Here is a 10,590-nt window from a genome sequence, read left to right on the forward strand (position 1 = left end):
TGGGCGAGAAAAAGAGAAAGATAGAAAGAAAGGAAGAAAGAGAAAGGGAAAAAAACGTTCGATACTTAAATTATTACAAAGTCAACGTCATATCTCGTCGCATTTACCGAATCCATCATTCACGTTTCACATACTCGACTAACCAAACTCACCTACATAGATGAATATAGAAAACTAAATACACATATACGTACGCAAAGCTGCGATTCCGCGCCAAGCGTTTTTTGATTAATTATACTTCACGATGCGGTGGTCTCGCAGGATAGCAGGAAGTAGGACGCGCTATCTAAAGTATCCTGAGAGTAACGAAACAGCTATTTAATGACCTAAATCGTGAACAACGAGATACGTCCTAGAAGTATTCGGTTTTCCGCTCTAGTTGTTCCAACGTCATCATTGTTTCGTTTACATCGCGCCAACTGTAAATGTAAACCTTAAGAATCGTAAAGAGAAATTTTTCGTTTCTTCATGTTTTGTGATATTAAACGTTAAATGAATATCCAATCAAATCAAAATTAGCTTTTGTTGAATTTGTTTATGCTCGATGTAAATTTATCATCGTGTAAATCATCGTTAACCACTGTCTATTGAATTTTTTTAGATATTATAAAGAATTATTTTATGACATTCTTTCCTTTTCTTTCCTTATTTTTTTTCTTTTTTGTTTTTTTTTTTTTTTTTTGAGATAATATTCGAGAAAAATTAAAAATCTCTTTTACATGTGTGAATAAATGAACAGTTAAATAAGTATAACGATAAATCGTATAAAAATCGAATTATTCGATGAATAGTATTATATTAAAGTGACGATAATAAAACGCTTAAAAATCGTACATTAGATAGATTTTCAGAGATAAAAAAAAATATAAAAATAAATTCCATAGTTATCTATTATAGAAGAGAAAAAAATATATATCGATTGACTTTAATATCGAAAATCGAACGTTAACGTTCGATTTTCACTTTCGAAATATTTTTCATTTTCAATATCGATTCTACTTGGGACTATCGTCCTTAGACGCAACCTAAACGCGATTTACTTCGGAACGATGACCCTTCCAATTTCATCGTCCACTTATCCAGCTTATTCCCTAAGAAGATTTCCACGCGTCCTTTCTCAAAGTGGAAGAAATGGGAAGTTTGTACTTAGGAGCCTTACGAAACAAGATCCAGGATTCGTTCGGTGACCGGAAAATCTGTTTTCGCGCGATACGCGTAAACGCGTATAAAGTTCCATATGGATTTACATGAGAGGGCGCTCATACGAAATGGTTGGCGACGACAATATGGAGATTTCAAGTTTATGCTACGACCTATACAATCAAGGAGGTGGAAGATGCACTCACACGTGAAAGTCCAAGCTCCCGTAAGGAGCTTTACGCTTTAATTTTTCTCTAAGGGATCTTTATTCCTTTCTTACGAGTATAATCGATTTTACAAATTCGACCTCATTTTCTTTTTTTTCTTTTCCTTTTCTTTTTTCCTTTTTCTTTTCCTTTTATTAAGAACGAGGACCGAATTTTCGATGTGAACATTTTTTTTCGCGAGCCAAAGGTAGGAAAAAAGAAAGAAAGAAAACAGAGAGAGAGAGAGAGAGAGAGAGAGAGAGAGAGAGAGAGAGAGAAAGAGGAAGAAAAACGAATTTAAAGAAAAATCAGGAATCTTACGACAATAAGAGAAATGGAGTAAGATCAAATTGTACAAATTTCACTGTTTAAACGAATAAAATCACATTTCAACGTCGTAACTACGTGAGAAAATCCTTTTTTGCATAATCCAATAAAAGATAGCTCTGGACGAATATCTAAAGCTTTTGTTTTATTCACAGGAATGAGGAGGGAGGAAGGGAGGGAGGGAGGGGGGGAGGGAAGAATGCATTAGCGCTAGCTGAATCGTTCGCTCATTACTGCAAAGAGACTCTCTCGCGAGATGCACGGACGATTCTGATAACTTTTCTCGAACTAACTTATCAGTTTAATTGAAACCAATTTTCTAAGGAGTATGAGATAGAACGCTCTCACGTAAATGGGATCGTTGACTGTTAGAACGAAAACTTACGACGTTCAATGAAATTCACGATAAGTAAGAGTTAGAAAGTTTCCAATTTTTGTTTGTTTGTTTGTTTTTTTTTTTCTTCTTTTTTGTTTCTTTTTTTCCCCCATTCTATCCTTCTTTTCGTTGGCGTGATTGATTGTTAAAAAATAAACGACTTTTATTTTCGTAATAAATTCGATAGACAACGGAATGATGTGTTATCGATTAAAAGGATAATCGATAGAAAAATTCTATGATAATGGTTGGTATCGTTATTCGAAATGATAACGATAACGAAAGAAACGAAACATCACGAATCTATCGAAGTTTTTCCTATTAAAAGGGATTAATACATCAGTTAATACATTTCTTTTTTTTCAATGAGATAAGCCTGAAATGAATTCGAATCGTTATTTTTTTTTTTTTTGTTTTTTTATTGTTGCATATCACTTTTCTCTTATTTCTTATTTCTTTTTTTCTTTTATTTTTTCTTTTTTTTTTTTTTTCATTCTTTTTCTTTTTTTTTCCCGCCTTTTCCTTTACGTAGCTTCTATCTTCTATCATCGTATCGCGAGAAACGAAAGAGATAAAAGTTTTAATTTGGAAAAAAATCCAATGACCCGATAATGTTAACATTCGAAAAAACGAGAATTTCGATACCATATTGTGAACAAGTAGAAAATGGTCGTATTTAATCCGACGAGAGAAGTCGAAATGGTGGACGAACGAAGCAAATTAAAACTCGTTGTTTACGAGCTTCGAAGTTCAGCGATGTGAAAGTCGTCAGAGGAACGAAGTCACAATTTGTGAAGATTCGAGAGCCACGAAATCGCGAGTATTTTTTCGAAAAAAACAGAAGAACAAAAAAAAAAAAAAGAAAAAAAGAAAAAGAAAAAGAAGAAAAAAAGAAGCAGGAAAAGTCTACTATCCAAAACGTTTCATCTCTCTCTCTCTCTCTCTCTCTCTCTCTCTCTCTTGTTGTAACACGAATGCAATTGTTATTTTTTTTATTCAAAGGAAAGCAATTTCGTAGATTGAAAGTGCAAATGTATTTTTATTTAGGTATAATATTACATGTCGTGTTAAAAAAAACGATTTTTTATTTGCATATTTATTTTTTTATTTCCCTTCCTTTCTCTCTCTCTCTCTCTCTTTCTCTCTCGCTCTCTTTTTCCTTTCGCGGTGCTCCCTTTAAAAGGAAGCATAGGACAAGTTCTTTTAATCCAAAAGACACTTGACCTCGGTATGCTTCAATCCTTTTCCGTCTCTTTTAGGGCGATTACAGCTTCCGCACGATAGACCTTTCGGTGCTTTCGAAAGCTTAATCTTCCGTGACTCTGTGGTGCTGACTTCACCACTTGGAATTCACCTGTGTCACGAAGGTAAATCGCATAGTGGAGAAGAACACACTGACAAAGTGAGTACACCCAAAGGACAAACATCAATGTTTTTCAAGGTACCATTTCTCGTAGGAGGTTTCTCAGGAATTATTATCTTATTCGTGATAAAGACAATATTCTATAAACGATTCTATTTTATAGATAAATAAATAAATAAATAAATAAATAAATAAATAAATTTAATATTTATCTCGATAATTTTATATTATAGAAGACATAATTTTGAGAATATATTCGTACAAACAATTATTATTTATGTATGCCGATACACGAAAGATTTTACGATTAGAAAACGTTTTACGAGTAAAAAAGATTAATTAATTTCGTCGATATATCCTATTACTATTCGTGCAATAGCCAATATTCATTGTAACTATCTGAATGTAAACATCAAGTATAATCCATATCCTATTTCGATTACACATAGTCAAACGATTAACACGATTTCTATTTTCGTTCATAGGAATTACAATAGCTTTGATTCCAAAACCGGATGTAAGCTCCGTTGGACATACATATATCGTATTACTTTGTATACAGTATTGATAACACGTCGATTTACCTAACAATTCGTAAATCGTTCCTTCCGAGATCGTGCAATCGATAACCACGCCAGACAACCTCGATCTATCACTCTTTTAAATTTTCTTTTTTCTCTTTTTCCTTTTCTAACAAAATATCATTTGCAATTCCAACGAGAAGAGGTAGATGTTCATGGGGAGTGTGGGGGTGATGGTGGGGGATGGTTTCCTCTTTACATCTCTCTTCCGCAATGAAGCTATTAATTTTGCTTAAACGATAAAGTCGACGCTTTCGTGTGTCATCGATCGTTGTCCTGAATTCTATCCAATAAATCCAACAAGATTAAATACAATCGGACGAGACGTTAACATGTTTTCAAAGCAATACGATCAAACGTGGCCGAGCCGATCCTTCATCGAAAGTGTTTGACGAGAAAATCGTTTAAAAAAAAAAAAAAAAAATATATATATATATATATATATATTTATATATATATTATGTATAGCTATTAAATTTAGAAATTACAAGGAAGAAAAAGAAAATTAAAAAAAAATTAAAAAAAAATAGAAATAGAAATGGAAATAAAAAGAGGGAAAAGAGAGAGAGAGAGGAAGTAGGGGAAGAAAGAGAGGAGAAAAACAAAATAGAAATCGAGTACAAAGTCGGTTTAATATCGAAATTTTCTCACACTTACGGTGTCCCATTTTCTCTCTTTTCCTAAGTCCAATAGCTGTGAAAACTTTCGTGAAAAGAAAGTAAAAGTTACAACGAGCCGTGGAAAAGTTTCACGTTGTGAAATTCATGGAAAAGAAGAGAGAAAACGTCGTTTCGTATCGACTCGATCAACTCGACTTTGGTTTTCGAGCTTTGCAGCTAGACCTTTAACCTCTCTCTCTCTCTCTCTATCTTCCGTTTTCTTTCTATTTTTTTTCCTCTCTTTATCTCTATCTCTTTCGTTCTCTCTTAACTTTTTTCCTTAAACTTGTGCACGTTTGTATCTGTGTATTTGTGTGTATGTTTCTTTTTTCGAGTTAAACTAATAGAAACTACATAGAAATGAAAATTTATCTGAATAATTTGAAATAAGACGGAGGATATTTGCTATGTTTCTTTAATTTTTTTTTATTTCTTCTATTTTTCTTTTTCTTTTGTTTTGTTCTCTTTTCCTTTCGTTCGATTTCATTGCGGTATATTCAAACGAATACCGTGAAAATATCTGAACAAAAGTTTAACCAGATATCTTTCTCTCTCTCCCTCTTTCTCTCTCTCTCTCTCTCTCTCTCTCTCTCTATCTGTCTATCTATCTCTCTTTCAAAAACTAAACTTATTCTCTTATATCATTTACCTTGAACCATTGTAAATTGTTTTTTATTTCGATGTAAGCGAAATACTCGCGACGACGACTTTGACTTTGTTAAATACGGCGAGACTATTCGCGCGAAAAGACGCCCTGCAAAGGGTAGAGAAGGGAAGCTTAAAGCGAAGTAGGAATTTTCCAAGTTTCACGTTATATAACCCACTTTCTTCCTGCTAAACTTTCAAACGGCCAAGTGGAAGTACCGAAATGTCGGCGGAGTTTCCCGACAATGTTTTCCTTTGCTTATCCCCAATGGGAATTATTATAGGTCTCAAGTAGAAAATATTCTTATGGTGGTGTTTCACTCGTAACAAGTTATTGAATTTATGATCGTTACGATTTAACGATAATCGTAGAGTTCATTTCCGCAAACATTGTTTCGGATTATTTTCCTTTCTTTCCTTTTTTTTTTTTTTTCTTTCTTTTTTTCTTTTTTTTCTTTTCTTTTCTTTTCTTTCCTTTTTTGAACAATTTTAAGTACAGCGACTTTCTAACGATACGTAAAGTTAATACGAATTATTTTATGAAAATTATTATTGATCATGAATGAAATATCGTAACATTTTGTACGTCATTGGATTTTATCAATGATTGACAATTAATTTTGCAAAAATTTTGTATTTACATCGTTATCCTTTCCTTTTTTCTTCTTCTCCTCGTTACATTCGATAGAATTAAAATATGTAATATTATTTACTTTCTGATTAAAATTAATGTCCAACGTAAAAGATAATTATAACGAATGAATTAAAATTCTTATTGATATCTATTGGAAAGTTTCCCTTTGATTATTCTTGAAATATTTTTCATGTCTTTTCCCCCACCCGCCCCCATGCTTCTCCACTCCTCCCTATTTTTCTTTAAATCCCTTTTTCAAGGGTCAGTTTCTACAGATAAGAGACATCAAACGACAGTCGTCCCCAAGAGAACATACGAATGCAAACGAGCGATATTTGAAAAGGTGTTAACGTTACCGGTAACATCGAGGAAAATACGAAGAAATTCCAATGGGGGAAAGAGAACTGAAATTCAATTACGTGCTGGAAAGAACACGACGCGTATATCCGTTCATACGAATTGTTTCAAATCGAATTTTCACTGTCGCAACAAATGAGAGAAAGAGAGATAGAGAAAGTGTATATGAGAAAGGGAGAGAGAGAGAGAGAGAGAGAGAGAGAGAGAGGAGATTATGATAAGGGAAGCCCCATACGAGATTAGTACGTCACGTATACCTTCATCGTTTTTTTTCTCTTCTTTTTTCTTTTAATCCTTTTCGATTAAAAAAAAAAAAAAAAAAAAAAAAAAAAAAAAAAAAGAAAGAAATAATACGAGAAAAAAAATTCTATAAGAAATAATGAACAACAACAACATCGTATATAATATAGATAATAAAGAGTAAAGCAAATGTACTAACCAAATTTGCTTTTCTTTCACATCCGTTGTCGTCACAGCTGCTGTTTAATTAAACGCTAAGTCAAGTGTTTAATTGAGGCTTACGTGGTGCAAGCTATACAATATTACCTAGGTACGCTTTAATTAATAACGCAGATAAAGCAAATTCTCTCTGAGCTATTTCATTGTAACGCATATATATATATATATATATATATATATATCTTATAAAAATTCTTATTTTTCTTACGTTAAACATATATTACGATATTTATTTGTCGTTAATTTGTTGCTAATTATATTCTTCTCTTTTATATGTTTTTTTTTTTCTTTTCCTCTCCTTTACTCTCCTCTTTATTTTTTTCTTTTCTTTTCTTTTATTATTAACACAAATTCTTTTGACTTGAAATAATTATCTCTCTCTCTCTCTCTCTCTTTCTCTCTCTCGTTTTCTCTATAAACTCGCGTTAGTGTCGAATTCGAATTAAAAGTTTACTGAGAGATCTCGTTAAGAAGAAACGAGGAAAAGAAGAGAGCAATATCGAGCTATCGGTATTTTTCGATTATCCTCGGAAGTATTTACGTGCGTCTGGAATTCCGTCTGATCGTTTTAAAGAAAACGCAGAAAACGAAGAAAGGAAGGAAGGAAAAAAAGGAAGGAAGGAAGGAAAGAAGGAAGGATGGAGACTCGAAGTCACCTTCTCGTGCTTATCCTTGCACGCCAATGAATCCGAGATATTTCATTCGTTTCGAACGAGGACGCAAAATGCTTCGTGAATTTAAGTAACGATCGATGAAACTCGTTTGTGTATGTATTCATTGTGTATGTATGTGTGTGTGTGCATGTATGTGTGTCTCTATTTTTTTTTCACAACTATCTGCGTTGGTGTACGTTGACTATCTACCAAAAAAATATTCATAGATAAAACAATGCTAGCTTTCATCTCTCTTTCTCTCTTACAACCCTCCCCTTTCTCCCTCTCTCTCTCTCTCCCTCTCTCTCTCTCTCTAACTCATACAAATATGAATATACCGAAATGGTTAAGTTTACAATACAGATAAAGGGCTGAAGGGTATAAAAAGAAGGCATCGATAAAGGCGTTAACAAAAGGATTCTGCGCTGTTGAGGACTCTCTTACTCTCTTTCTCTCTCTCTCTCTTTCACTTTATATATATACATATCTCTCTCTCTCTCTCTCTCTCTCTTTCTATCTTTTTTTGCTCTTTTTCCAAGTCCATATCTCTCGCTTTACCTCTTTCTTTCTCTCTCTCTCTCTCTCTTTCTTTCTCTTTCTCTCTCTCTCTCTCTCTCTGTCTCTGCGCATACTTCAGCTAGAGTTTGTGATTTACGTGTGCATTATTATTTCCGTGTATGTACATATACTTTCAAGCATATGTACACACGTGTAGAGAGGAACGATCTCGTGTGTATACGACACCGCAAAATTACGGCGCCGGTAAAGCAGCCAGCAACGGGACAGCTACGACGACAACGACGACGACAACGACGACGACGACGACGACGACGACGACGACGACGACGCCAACACACCGAGTTTCGAATCGTAGTTGGCACAACGGGCCGACTGTCAAAACAACGCCATTTCTCACGCTGTTATGCGCGGCCCATTTAAGAGCTTACGTTGAACAATCACAGTTCTAATTCTTTCTAAGAGAAAGAAAGAGAGAGAGAGAGAGAGAAAGAGAGAGAGAGAGAGAGAGAGAGGAAGTGAAATCTTTGAAGAGAACATATTCATCGGATTAAAAATTCAATTTGTTCGCGTCTCTCATGTCGCTATAAATTTAAAAATAATTATTCTCGATTGGAATCAATTGATTCTTGCAAAGTGAACTGTTTTTTTTTTCTTTTTTCTTTTTTTTTTCGTAATTTTTTTTCAACGTTTTTCTTTAAAATTTGTTTTTCTTTCAATATCCAACAGAGATATTAAATCTCAAAGTTGTAGACTCGTATCGAGTGATCAAGTTAACACTTTCTAACTATATTATTCTCTATCAAACAACATCTTTGAATCTTATCGAAAAGTTAATATTTTCCGCGTATAAGTTTCACGTTGTGTAAAAGTAATTTTGAATTTTTGTTCGATCAACTATAAGATTGAAATATCAAAGAGCGGACATGGTAGGTTGTAAAAGAAAAAGGGGGAAAAAAAAAGAAAAAAAAAAAAAAGAAAAAAGAAAGATATTTCTCCCTCGGTTTGAGTTATGTTTACAAGAAAGTAAAAAAGGAAAAGAAAGAAAAAGAAAGGAGAAAAGTCAGAAATAGAAAAAAAAATAAGAAAGAAAGAAAATCTATACTTTCTCAATTTTCAAGGACAAGTCTCGAAGAAAGTAAGTTCCGAATCGAGCGAGGGTGGTTATACCAAATCGGCAGATTAAATCTACAGTCGAATTTAATCCGTAATTTAAGTTCTTCGAGTTAAAAGGGCGACTTAATCGATTCACCCTTTTCAGTTTGACGCATTAATCTCCAAATGACTGACATTGAGACTAGTCGTTCGTCGAGAAACGAGAACTATAAAAGGAAATAAGAAAGGAAGGGGTAGATTTTTGAAAGACAGAACTCTCTAACATTTCGATAATGTTTTCAGGCGCCACGTTTCGCCTTTAAACTCACGTTTCTTACGACTCGGTGCCTCGGATTTCGACGTAATCGTACGAGCTCACGATAACGAAATAGTTCTAATAGTAAAGGGGAAGGAAAGCCGACAACGTTTCTCTCGGTTCTGTTTACGCCACGCTCGTCACAATTTTCATTCACGGTAGGATTAACAAAACTGATGATCTACCGTCTCGAAATAGAATTTCATGAAATTATTTAACAGGGCCAAAAAATTTTTACTATATAATATTATTCTAGGGCATTTGAAAAGCGTTTTTAAAAGTTTCATTGCTCTTAATAAATACGTGTCAATGCGCAATCAACAATTTCGTCTCCAATTAAATCCAACACGATCTATTTGATTATATATATATATATATATATATATTTTTTTTTTTTTCTTAATCAACCATTCTACAGCTCGAAATAATTGTAATAATTCGGACGAGAAAAGCTGATGATATTTCTCTCAATTTCTGTGTTAACGGCAGGCGTCACAATTTTCTTACGGTACGATTAACAAAACTGATGATTTCCGTCTCGGACACCGAATATCACGGAATTATTTAACGTTGTCAGAAATTTTGACAATATAATCTATCACAGTGGAACACGCGCTTGAAAAGTTTTCACTAGGTTATAACCCATGTCAATTCGTAATCACTGATTCGTTCAATTAAACACCAACGCGATCTGTTCGATCATATACCTTTTGCCAATCGACCGTTTTACAGCTCGAAATAATTGTAATAATCGGTGGTGGGGTGAGTGATTGGGGGTGGAAATAGGAGAGGAAGTGAGAAAGGTCTATGACTATTTACGCCAGAAGTAACAATTTTCTTATGCTTCGATTAACGAGATGCATTGATTTTCATCAAAGAATAAATCCAACCGGCACAAGTTAATATCGTCGTTTATGTTAAAAATAAATTTATCGAGTTTCATTAGAATTAATTAGTGGTTTAGAAACGACGAACAAAACGATCTGTCGGAACAGAATAAGCTCGTAAAGTTTTAAGTACTTGATTATTACCGTCACTTTGTGATTTTCATCGTAGAAGACGAGAGCCAACAAGTTAACTTTATCGTTCATGCTAAAAATAATTTGTCAAATTTTATGAGATTAATTAATAATTAAGAAACTTTGATAAAATGGATTTGTTATAATGGAATAAGTTTAAAAGATTTTTAAATACCTTAATAAAAACTTGTCAATTAATAAATCACTAATTGGGAATGTTCGTTCAATCAAAGATCGACATGAT

General features: G+C 33.6%; 1 long non-coding RNA gene across 2 annotated transcripts in view; it reads right to left on the reverse strand.

The window, feature by feature from the left end:
• The window catches only part of LOC124956788, an 83,039-nt gene extending 78,653 nt beyond the window's left edge, over window positions 1-4,386 (reverse strand). For both annotated transcript variants that reach the window (XR_007103367.1, XR_007103366.1), the window contains exon 1: window positions 1-4,386. This exon is cut by the window's left edge. This is a non-coding gene — a long non-coding RNA (uncharacterized LOC124956788).
• Window positions 4,387-10,590: the final 6,204 nt, after the last annotated feature.

The sequence above is a fragment of the Vespa velutina genome, chromosome 23 (assembly GCF_912470025.1).
Source record: "Vespa velutina chromosome 23, iVesVel2.1, whole genome shotgun sequence".
In the NCBI taxonomy this organism is placed as follows: Eukaryota; Metazoa; Arthropoda; class Insecta; order Hymenoptera; family Vespidae; genus Vespa; species Vespa velutina.